Genomic DNA, 8,465 nt, shown 5'->3' with positions numbered 1-8,465 from the left:
AATGTTTTTCGAAATCAGCTGTTTATAAAATTGTTTCAGATTAAATTTTTATCATACTGTGCTTACATACAGCCATATATATATATATATATATATATATATATATATATATATATATATATATATATATATTTAATTTACAACCCACAGATGTCAAAATTACCCTGTAACTACATTGCACAAGAACATATTTTTACAGAAATGAGATAAAACCTTTTATATACAACAGACGTACAATTTTTGCCTGGAATATATTAACAGAATAGGTACCTGTTAGTTTTAAAATAATTACATTATAAATAATCTGGTTGTACTCCTTTATTACCCAAAACTTAACATATTGTTCCCTTATACCTACACGGAGGTACACTATAATTACAGAAACATACACCGTAATTTCGGTTTACTTACGAAGTTCTTTGCAGGTTGTATATCTGCTTGTTACCCCTTTATTACCCAAAACTTAACATATTGTTCCCTTATACCTACACGGAAGTACACTATAATTACAGAAACGTACACCGTAATTTCAGTTTACTTACGCAGTTGTTTGCGGGTCGTAATATAAAGTGTTACCCAAACATGTTTTACTTACATCATCATAAATTAATAAAGTCTGTGAAAGGTTTGAAATTGTGTAGTTTGTGATCCTCCATCAGTAGCTGCAGTTTCTCTCAGCTGTATCAGTGACAAAAATTAGACAAATCAGACAAAAATTTAAATTATATATATTTCACATTTTAAGAGAACTAATAATCATTGTAAAAACTGTATTACACAAACCTTGAATAAACAGTGAAATGGTCCAGATGAAGATGTTGATTGTGTTCATTGCTGTAGTTTAGTCTTGTGTGATGATGAAGATTGTGTTCTGCTCTCAGTCATGAAGTGATTAAAGGGATACTCCACTTTTTTTGTAAATAGGCTCATTTTACAACTCCCCCAGAGTTAAACAGTTGAGTTTTGAGTTGAGAATCGGACAAGACCATTAGCATCTCTCTCAAAAAAATGACCAAAGAGTTTCGATATTTTTCCTATTTAAAACTTGACTCTTCTGTAGTTACATCGTGTACTAAGACGGACGGAAAATGAAAAGTTGCGATTTTCTAGGCTGATATGGCTAGGAACTATACTCTCATTCCTGCGTAATAATCAAGAAATTTTGCTGCCGTACCATGAGTCCAGCAGGCGTAATGATATGACACAGCGCCTGAAAATAGGTCTAATAGGTTAGACAAACTTAGTCCCGGTCACGTTGGAAGTTACCGAGCTGGGGACTATTTTCAGGCGTGCTCATTTAAGCAGTGTCACATGATCAAGAGTGCAGTTATACTGAATATCAGCACGCCTGTGATTCTACCATAGACATGAAGAGCAGCACGACTGTGAATGTGATATTACTTTATATAACAGTTCTATAAGAAAGAACTTTCTAACTTTCCTTTCAGACCAAATCTGATTAGTTAGTATGTATATTATTTCCACGACCACTGATGAAAGAAACCACTGAGATCAATCCTGGAGTGAGAAAACACATTAAAAACAGCTGGTGTTTCTGCTTCACTCCGCATCGCTCTCATACTGTGATCTGAAACACTGACAATAAAACATCCCAGTGCCATAATCAATATCAGCTCTAACTCTTATATCATATCAAATATATTACTACCGATAAATGTATATATTTAAAGTTTTTAGAAACAAACATTGATATTGTGTAGTTTGTGATCCTCCATCAGCAGCTGCAGTTTCTCTCAGCTGTATCAGTGCAGTCACTGTGACGTCTGACTGACAGAGGTTTTTGTACGACTCTTTATCACTGTGTGAACACCCAGCTACTACTAATATAGTGTGCACTCTGACAGTAATAATCTCCTGTATCTTCAGTCTGGACTCCACTGATGGTCAGAGTAAAATCTCGTCCAGTACTTGCTGTTCCACTGCCACTGAATCTAGATGGAGTTCCAGTATAAAGGTTGTTTATCCTATAAATCAGGAGTTTAGGAGCTTCTCCAGGTTTCTGCAGATACCAGTGTAACTCGTTGCTGTATATTCCTACATCTATATGACACTCTATTGTTGCTGTTTGACTCTGTTGGACAGTTTTAGCTTCAGGTTGAGTCAGAGTCACTCCTCTGGATTCTGAAGAAGAGAAAATAAAGTCAATTAGTTTGTTAATCACCTTTTAAGAAATCAATGTTTGTATATTAAAATGATCAAAACAACATATTATATTTATATTAAAAAGTAACAACCTTGAATAAACAGTGCAATGGTCCAGATGAAGATGTTGATTGTGTTCATTGCTGTAGTTTAGTCTTGTGTGATGATGAAGATTGTGTTCTGCTCTCAGTCATGAAGTGTTAAACTCACAGCACTATAAACACTCTCAGAGCACTGAAGCATGTGCTGACAATGCAAAGAAGTGGGCAGGATTTACAACAGCTTGTGCTGATAACAAACTCATAAACTCTACATAGAAGATTTTACTTTCAGAATAATGTTATTGAACCATTCAGTGATTAATTGCACATATTTATTAATTGTGAAATATTTGTGTTTATGTTTGTCAGGCTGATAAGACACTCGGTTTTGTCTGGAGAATCATGAATGTAGATCATTTTAAACATATGTCATACGCAGCAGTTTCTCTGAGTTCAGTTCTGTGCTACACCTTTACAAGCATGTTAACAATGAGAAATCAAGAACTAAATAAATCAGTTTTACTATATTTAGAGTAATAAAGTTGAATCAATGTTGACATGTTGCTCTCTGGGAAATATTATCATGATGTCTATTTTTCCCACATTTTCCACATGCATGAAGTTCATCAGGACTCATAATCAGGTCATTATATATTAAACAATGTGCATCTGAAATGTTCAGAATTATTGATTCATTTATTTGAAGCTGCAGGTTTTTCTGTGAATCATGATGATTGATCTGCATATGAAGAACAGAAGCATCATTATGAGAAACTCCACAACATCATCCATGATCAAAGAGGTCAAAGGTCACCTCAGAGGTCACAGCTCATCAAATATATTTCTTTAAACAGTGTTATATCAGAAAGCATTTAGTCAAATCTGAATGAGTGAGTGTTGAGAAGAGCTGAGGATCTTCTAATATCAGTGTGTTGAAGTGTTGTTTCTCTCTCTCTGCTGGAGTGTGTGTTCACTCGAGTGGAATAGAGGTTTTTGTACGAGCGTTTCATTAGATTGTATCACTGTGGTGGACTTTCGGTGGAGGAACTAAACTGGTGATCAAATGTAAGTCTATTTAATTATATATTAAATAAAAATACAATTTATATTTCAGAAAGTGTTTTTTATAGTTGAAAAAAGAACAACATTTATTAATAATAATGATTATTAGATATTGTGGTGATACATTACTTAAAGTCTTTATGTATAATGCATTATAAAGCTATCAATAGCGTATGTTATAATGTCATATATGTTTTCATAAATAACTGTAACCAAAGTTAAAATGTTTTATAATATTTGCACATTCCTTGTTACATCTAGAATTGATTGTTTGTCATGAGTTTTAGTGTATTTTTTTTTTTTTTTTGGAGGTGTAACAATGAATAGATAATATTACAATGTGTTAAAACTTTGGTTACAATTACTGATGACATTATACATGCATTATAATGTGTAAAACAATATATAATTAATGCATTAAAAATACTTTTATAATGCAATATGTATAAAGGCTTTTAATAAAGTGTAACTGATATTTTTGTATAATTATTGAATCTAAAACTATGATATTATTATAAGAATAGCATTATTCCTTTCAACAACAAAAAAAAAAATATATATATAAAAATGAAATAAAACTCTAAACATATTTCCACACTGTGTCTCACTATGAGTTTATTCAGTTTATTACAGGTTTGTTTTTCCTTCATTTATTTCTACACTGAGTTCATATTTAGTTCATCTTTTATTGTAGAAATCATACATGGAAAAAAGAGATTTGACATCAGAATGTAAATGTTGCTGCTTTCTGTAGTTCAGTCAATGATACTGAATCTCTTTTGCTCATGTTGTGCTTATAATTCAGTGTTTTGTTCATTCTGTATGATTCAATTGTGTTTTAACTCTGTTTGAAATTGAGTTACATTTTCAGTTCAGGTGAATATCTAAAAATGTAAGATATTAATGTTCAGAGTGAATAATTGCTGGAATTAAAGCAGTCAGATCGGCCTGATAATAGATAATATGTGTTATAACTGCTGTTACACTTATTGATTAGATCATACATGCATTTTAATGTATATATCAGTGCATAATTAATGCATTAAAATACTTTTATAATGCAATATGTATGAAAGCTTTAAACAAAGTGTGTTGTGTGTGTGTGAATGTGTTGTGTTTGTCTCCTGCAGCTGGTCCCACAGTGAAGCCCTCAGTGTCTCTGCTGCCGCCCTCTTCTCTGCAGATCTCTGGAGACTCAGCCGCACTGCTCTGCCTGCTCAGCTCTTACTCTCCACAGGGGGCGCTGGTGAGCTGGACACTGGACGGGTCAGAGGTCACCGAGGGGGTTCTGACCAGCGCAGAGAGCCAGCAGGACGGCCGCTACAGCCGCAGTAGCGTCCTGACCCTCAGCAAAGCACGCTGGGAAGAGGGAGAGCTGTACGTCTGCAGAGTAACACATGATGGAGCTCCTCATGAGGTCTCGTTCCACAAGAGCTCTGAGTGCTGATGTTTCTCTCCTGAAGATGAGCCGTATCTGAGTGTCCTGTGTCAGGCAGGATTCACATGAGTCTAGTGCTGCAGCTGTAGTGATTTACAACTCAATACTGAAACTGAGTGTGTGTGTGTGTGTGTGTGTGTGTGTGTGTGTGTGTGTGTGTGTGTGTGTGTGTGTGATCTTTCAATCTGCTGTGTTTGCTGCAACATTCAATAAAGCTTCTCAACAAGTTCACTTTGTGTCTGACAACATCATTCAACTAACAGATGAAGATGCAGGTGCTTTTCAGAAGGTTGATGTAGCAGTAAATGTCAAATAAAGCTCTTGGGGTTTGAACATGGTCTCTGGAGACAGAGCTGCTCTATTCTGAGAGGATCACAATCACTCCACCCTGACAATGCAAATGGGGTTTTCAGTCTCACTCTCTGATTGGTTACATGATCTGGACTGGAACACTTTCACTTCTGCTTTAGTGAAGCAGCGCAGACAAACTGATCATTATATTTATAGGAGATTAAAAAGTTTAGAATATAAAAATATCATAAAAATATAAAAATAAAAATAAAAACAAAGAATCAGCCGTTGTGACAGTAATTGTGTAAGAATGTAAAAGTTTGTGTGTCTCAGATGGAAAGCATCACGTCCAGACAGCAGAAGTGACTGAATGCAGTCTGTTCAGTTTGATTGACAGGATCATATATTACACCTAAAACATGATGATCATATTGAAACACTGACTCACTCTCTTCATAAACACAAGAGTGATGTTTCTCTCTCTCTGAACTGATGATGATGATGGAGAGCACTGTTGCACATCCAAAGTCTCCTGTAGGTGTTTGGTGCCTCATTTTTAGCTGTATAGAATTCACTTCAGTCTACTGTGTACATGGACAAGCTTAGTATGTGCACCCACACACACACACACACACACACACACACACACACACACACACACACACACACACACACATCAAAATACATGGCTGTAACAATTCACGTCCTATGCTGGTTTCTGTTAATACATGATAATCAACTCAAAATATGGTGTAACTTAGCAAGCTTTCATATTCTGTGGGGAGCGTGGCTTTCTGTCATCATAATCAGTTTCTTATTTCTCAGTTTGTTTATATGTGTTTACACATTTATTAATTAGGCCCCTAATGATCATCAAACCCCTATTCCAGTGAAGTTCCTATATTCAATGAATATACAACGAAGACAAGATGTTTAATGTTCAAACTGAAAAGCTTTATTGTTTGTTTCCAAAGATTCACTCATTTTGAACATCATGGAGCATGGGTACGCCATGGACACTAACACACCCCCATGGCTTTTGAACTTAGCGCTGATAACAGTCTGGGAGGTCCTTTTCCTCTTTATCCCGAGGAACACAACGTCCATGATTTCCAAAAACTATTTTAAATGTGGACAGCACTCATAGCACTTGTAGTAGCGACAAACTGTCTTAACTGACAATTGTTTTCCAAGGTGTTCCTGAGCCCACGTTAATATCCTTTACAGTAGTGATTCCCACCGTCACATAGCATCCCCAGAAGCCTCAGTCATTCACAACCAAGGATGACTTGCTTGTGAATGAATTCCGGGGATGCCCCTTTTATGCCCAATCATGACACTCATGTGTTTCCAATGAACCTGTTCACCTGTGAATGTTCCAAACATTCCCAGTCTTGATCCTGTCCAGGTTTTTAGGAGTATGTTGCAGGCTTCAAATTCAAAATGAGTTAATGTTAGCTAAAAAACAATAAAGTTTTTCAGTTTTGAAGATTAAATGTCTTGTCTTTGTATAGTATTCAATTTAATATAGGTTGAAAATGATTTGCAAATCGTTGTATTATGTTTTTATTTTCGTTTTACAGTTGACCCAGCTTCACTGGAATTGGGGTTTGTAAAACCCATTGAATCAGATTGACAGAATCTTCATACTTAGTAAATCATTCTGTGAGACCCTGTGCCCTGTGAACTGAAGCATTATCAGTCTGGAAGACACATCTCCCATCAATATAGAGATTATAGGATAAAGGTAATATGTGTAGGAGGAACTACATTCATTGTTTTCCCCTCATTTTCCAGGCTTTTCCTTCAATTGGTCACCTGTTTGTACATCTTGTAGTCTATAACCCTTGGTAGAGCGAAGAAGTGACCATACAGCATGTGGTTAAACAATTTCCATGTATTTCAATGAGTGCCCTGCAAAAGATTACAATCTATATCTTTCCAATTGTATTGCGACATTATATATTTGTTATTGGAATAAAGGTATTTAGAACAGTATTCATTGTAATAACAGCTCTTCACAGATACATTTCCTTAATCTCAACAGATATGTCTGCAAACAATAGAAAGAAGCAGAAGAATTCAGCAGCCTCAGACATGTCTACAAGGAAGAAACTGAGGGGGGAAAAATCACCCAAAGGTTATTAAGCTTTCCTAGATTTACATTTCACCATTTCAAATCACACTTCAAATACAGAGATTATTTTGCCTTAGCCAGATATACTTAAGTGATAAATATATAATGTGTTGCCTGTCAAAATCGTTTTTTAATACATTGATGAAGATGTATGAGGTCAAACTCATGTACTTGTTTTGCTCTTTCAGAATGTAACCATGGGATCCGAGAAGGGGAACCTTACTACCCAGTGGAGAGAGTGATCCGCTGCAAAATGCAGAAGGTTAGCTTTACAATGCTTAAAAGTCTTAGATGTACTCAGTGGAATTGCAGCACCCCAACTGGAAACCCCTTAACCCCCCAACTTTGATGTTCTTTCAGGGGACCCTGTTCTGGTATGTACAATTTATCAGAGTTTTGATTGGAATAGCCTAATTCTTAGTACTTCAAAACTTAAAGTAATAGCCTTGGCTTGTATTTGTGGGCGGCTGTGGCTCAGTGTGTCGAAGTGTCCTTGGGCAAGACACTGAACCCACACTTTCCCCCAGTTTGTCATTGGATGTGTGAATACGTGGGAATCCAATCTCCAAAGCCTGTCTGCAAACAGTGCTGTATGAATGTGTGTGTAAAAGGGTGGTAGTGATGAACATTGTAAAAGTGCTTTGAATGGTCCCAGAAAGTATAAAAGCGCTATATAAGTGCAAGTCCATTTAACATCCATAATTGCTTCAGCCACTTAACTGAACGGGTTGTATTTGGGATAGCCATCTATATGTGGCTTGCCTTTAATTTATTTTGTGCAATGCTCTTGCTCAAATCTAAATGAATTATAATTTGGGTGCATGTGGGTACCATGAGATTAACTGGATGGATTAATTGTTTAGAATCAAAACTAAATAATGATATGTCGCATGCTGCCTAAAGTTTAAACATACACGCTAAGCAGCGCAAGGGAACGGAGATCTACTTTGCAAAGCAACTAACTGAGACTGAGTTTCATTTATCAAAATGTGCTATCACATCAGGCCCGTAAGAGGGCGGACAATTTTTGGCACTGAGCTTTTAGTTCAAGTTTTACAGTGTTTGTGTATTTTATCAGTTATGTGGTGCTTAAGGCAGATACACCTGACTGCCACAATGGAGAGACATATGTTGGACATAATCACCAATTTATTCAGAGGTATATGATTTCAAATAAATGGCTACATCTTATGTAATGCATATTCAAACCTTAACCAAAATATTACCATAGGCAGGTAATTTACTGTTATCAGGTTACTGTAAGTTTATAAACCTATTGAATAAAGGGGTGGCTTGCTGTTCCTCATTGCCCTTAACCTTGTCATGTTTGTTT

At 36.0% G+C, this 8,465-nt stretch overlaps 1 long non-coding RNA gene and 1 gene segment (V, D, J or C); one reads left to right on the top strand and one right to left on the bottom strand.

Annotated features, from left to right (window-relative positions):
• Positions 1 to 306: 306 nt before the first annotated feature.
• On the bottom strand, positions 307 to 2,355 carry LOC308684200. Its single transcript, XR_014029330.1, has 3 exons — positions 2,256 to 2,355; positions 784 to 2,142; positions 307 to 678 (listed from the first exon to the last, which is right to left on the bottom strand). It is a non-coding gene; the product is annotated as an uncharacterized lncRNA (long non-coding RNA).
• Positions 2,356 to 2,934: 579 nt separating this feature from the next.
• Positions 2,935 to 4,934, top strand: LOC308684657 (immunoglobulin lambda constant 7-like). The segment is given in 3 exons: positions 2,935 to 3,006; positions 3,218 to 3,269; positions 4,397 to 4,934.
• Positions 4,935 to 8,465: the final 3,531 nt, after the last annotated feature.

Source organism: Scardinius erythrophthalmus (genome assembly GCF_964197995.2).
Source record: "Scardinius erythrophthalmus genome assembly, chromosome: 24".
NCBI classification, from domain to species: domain Eukaryota; kingdom Metazoa; phylum Chordata; class Actinopteri; order Cypriniformes; family Leuciscidae; genus Scardinius; species Scardinius erythrophthalmus.
This window is presented reverse-complemented; position numbering and strand designations above follow the sequence as displayed.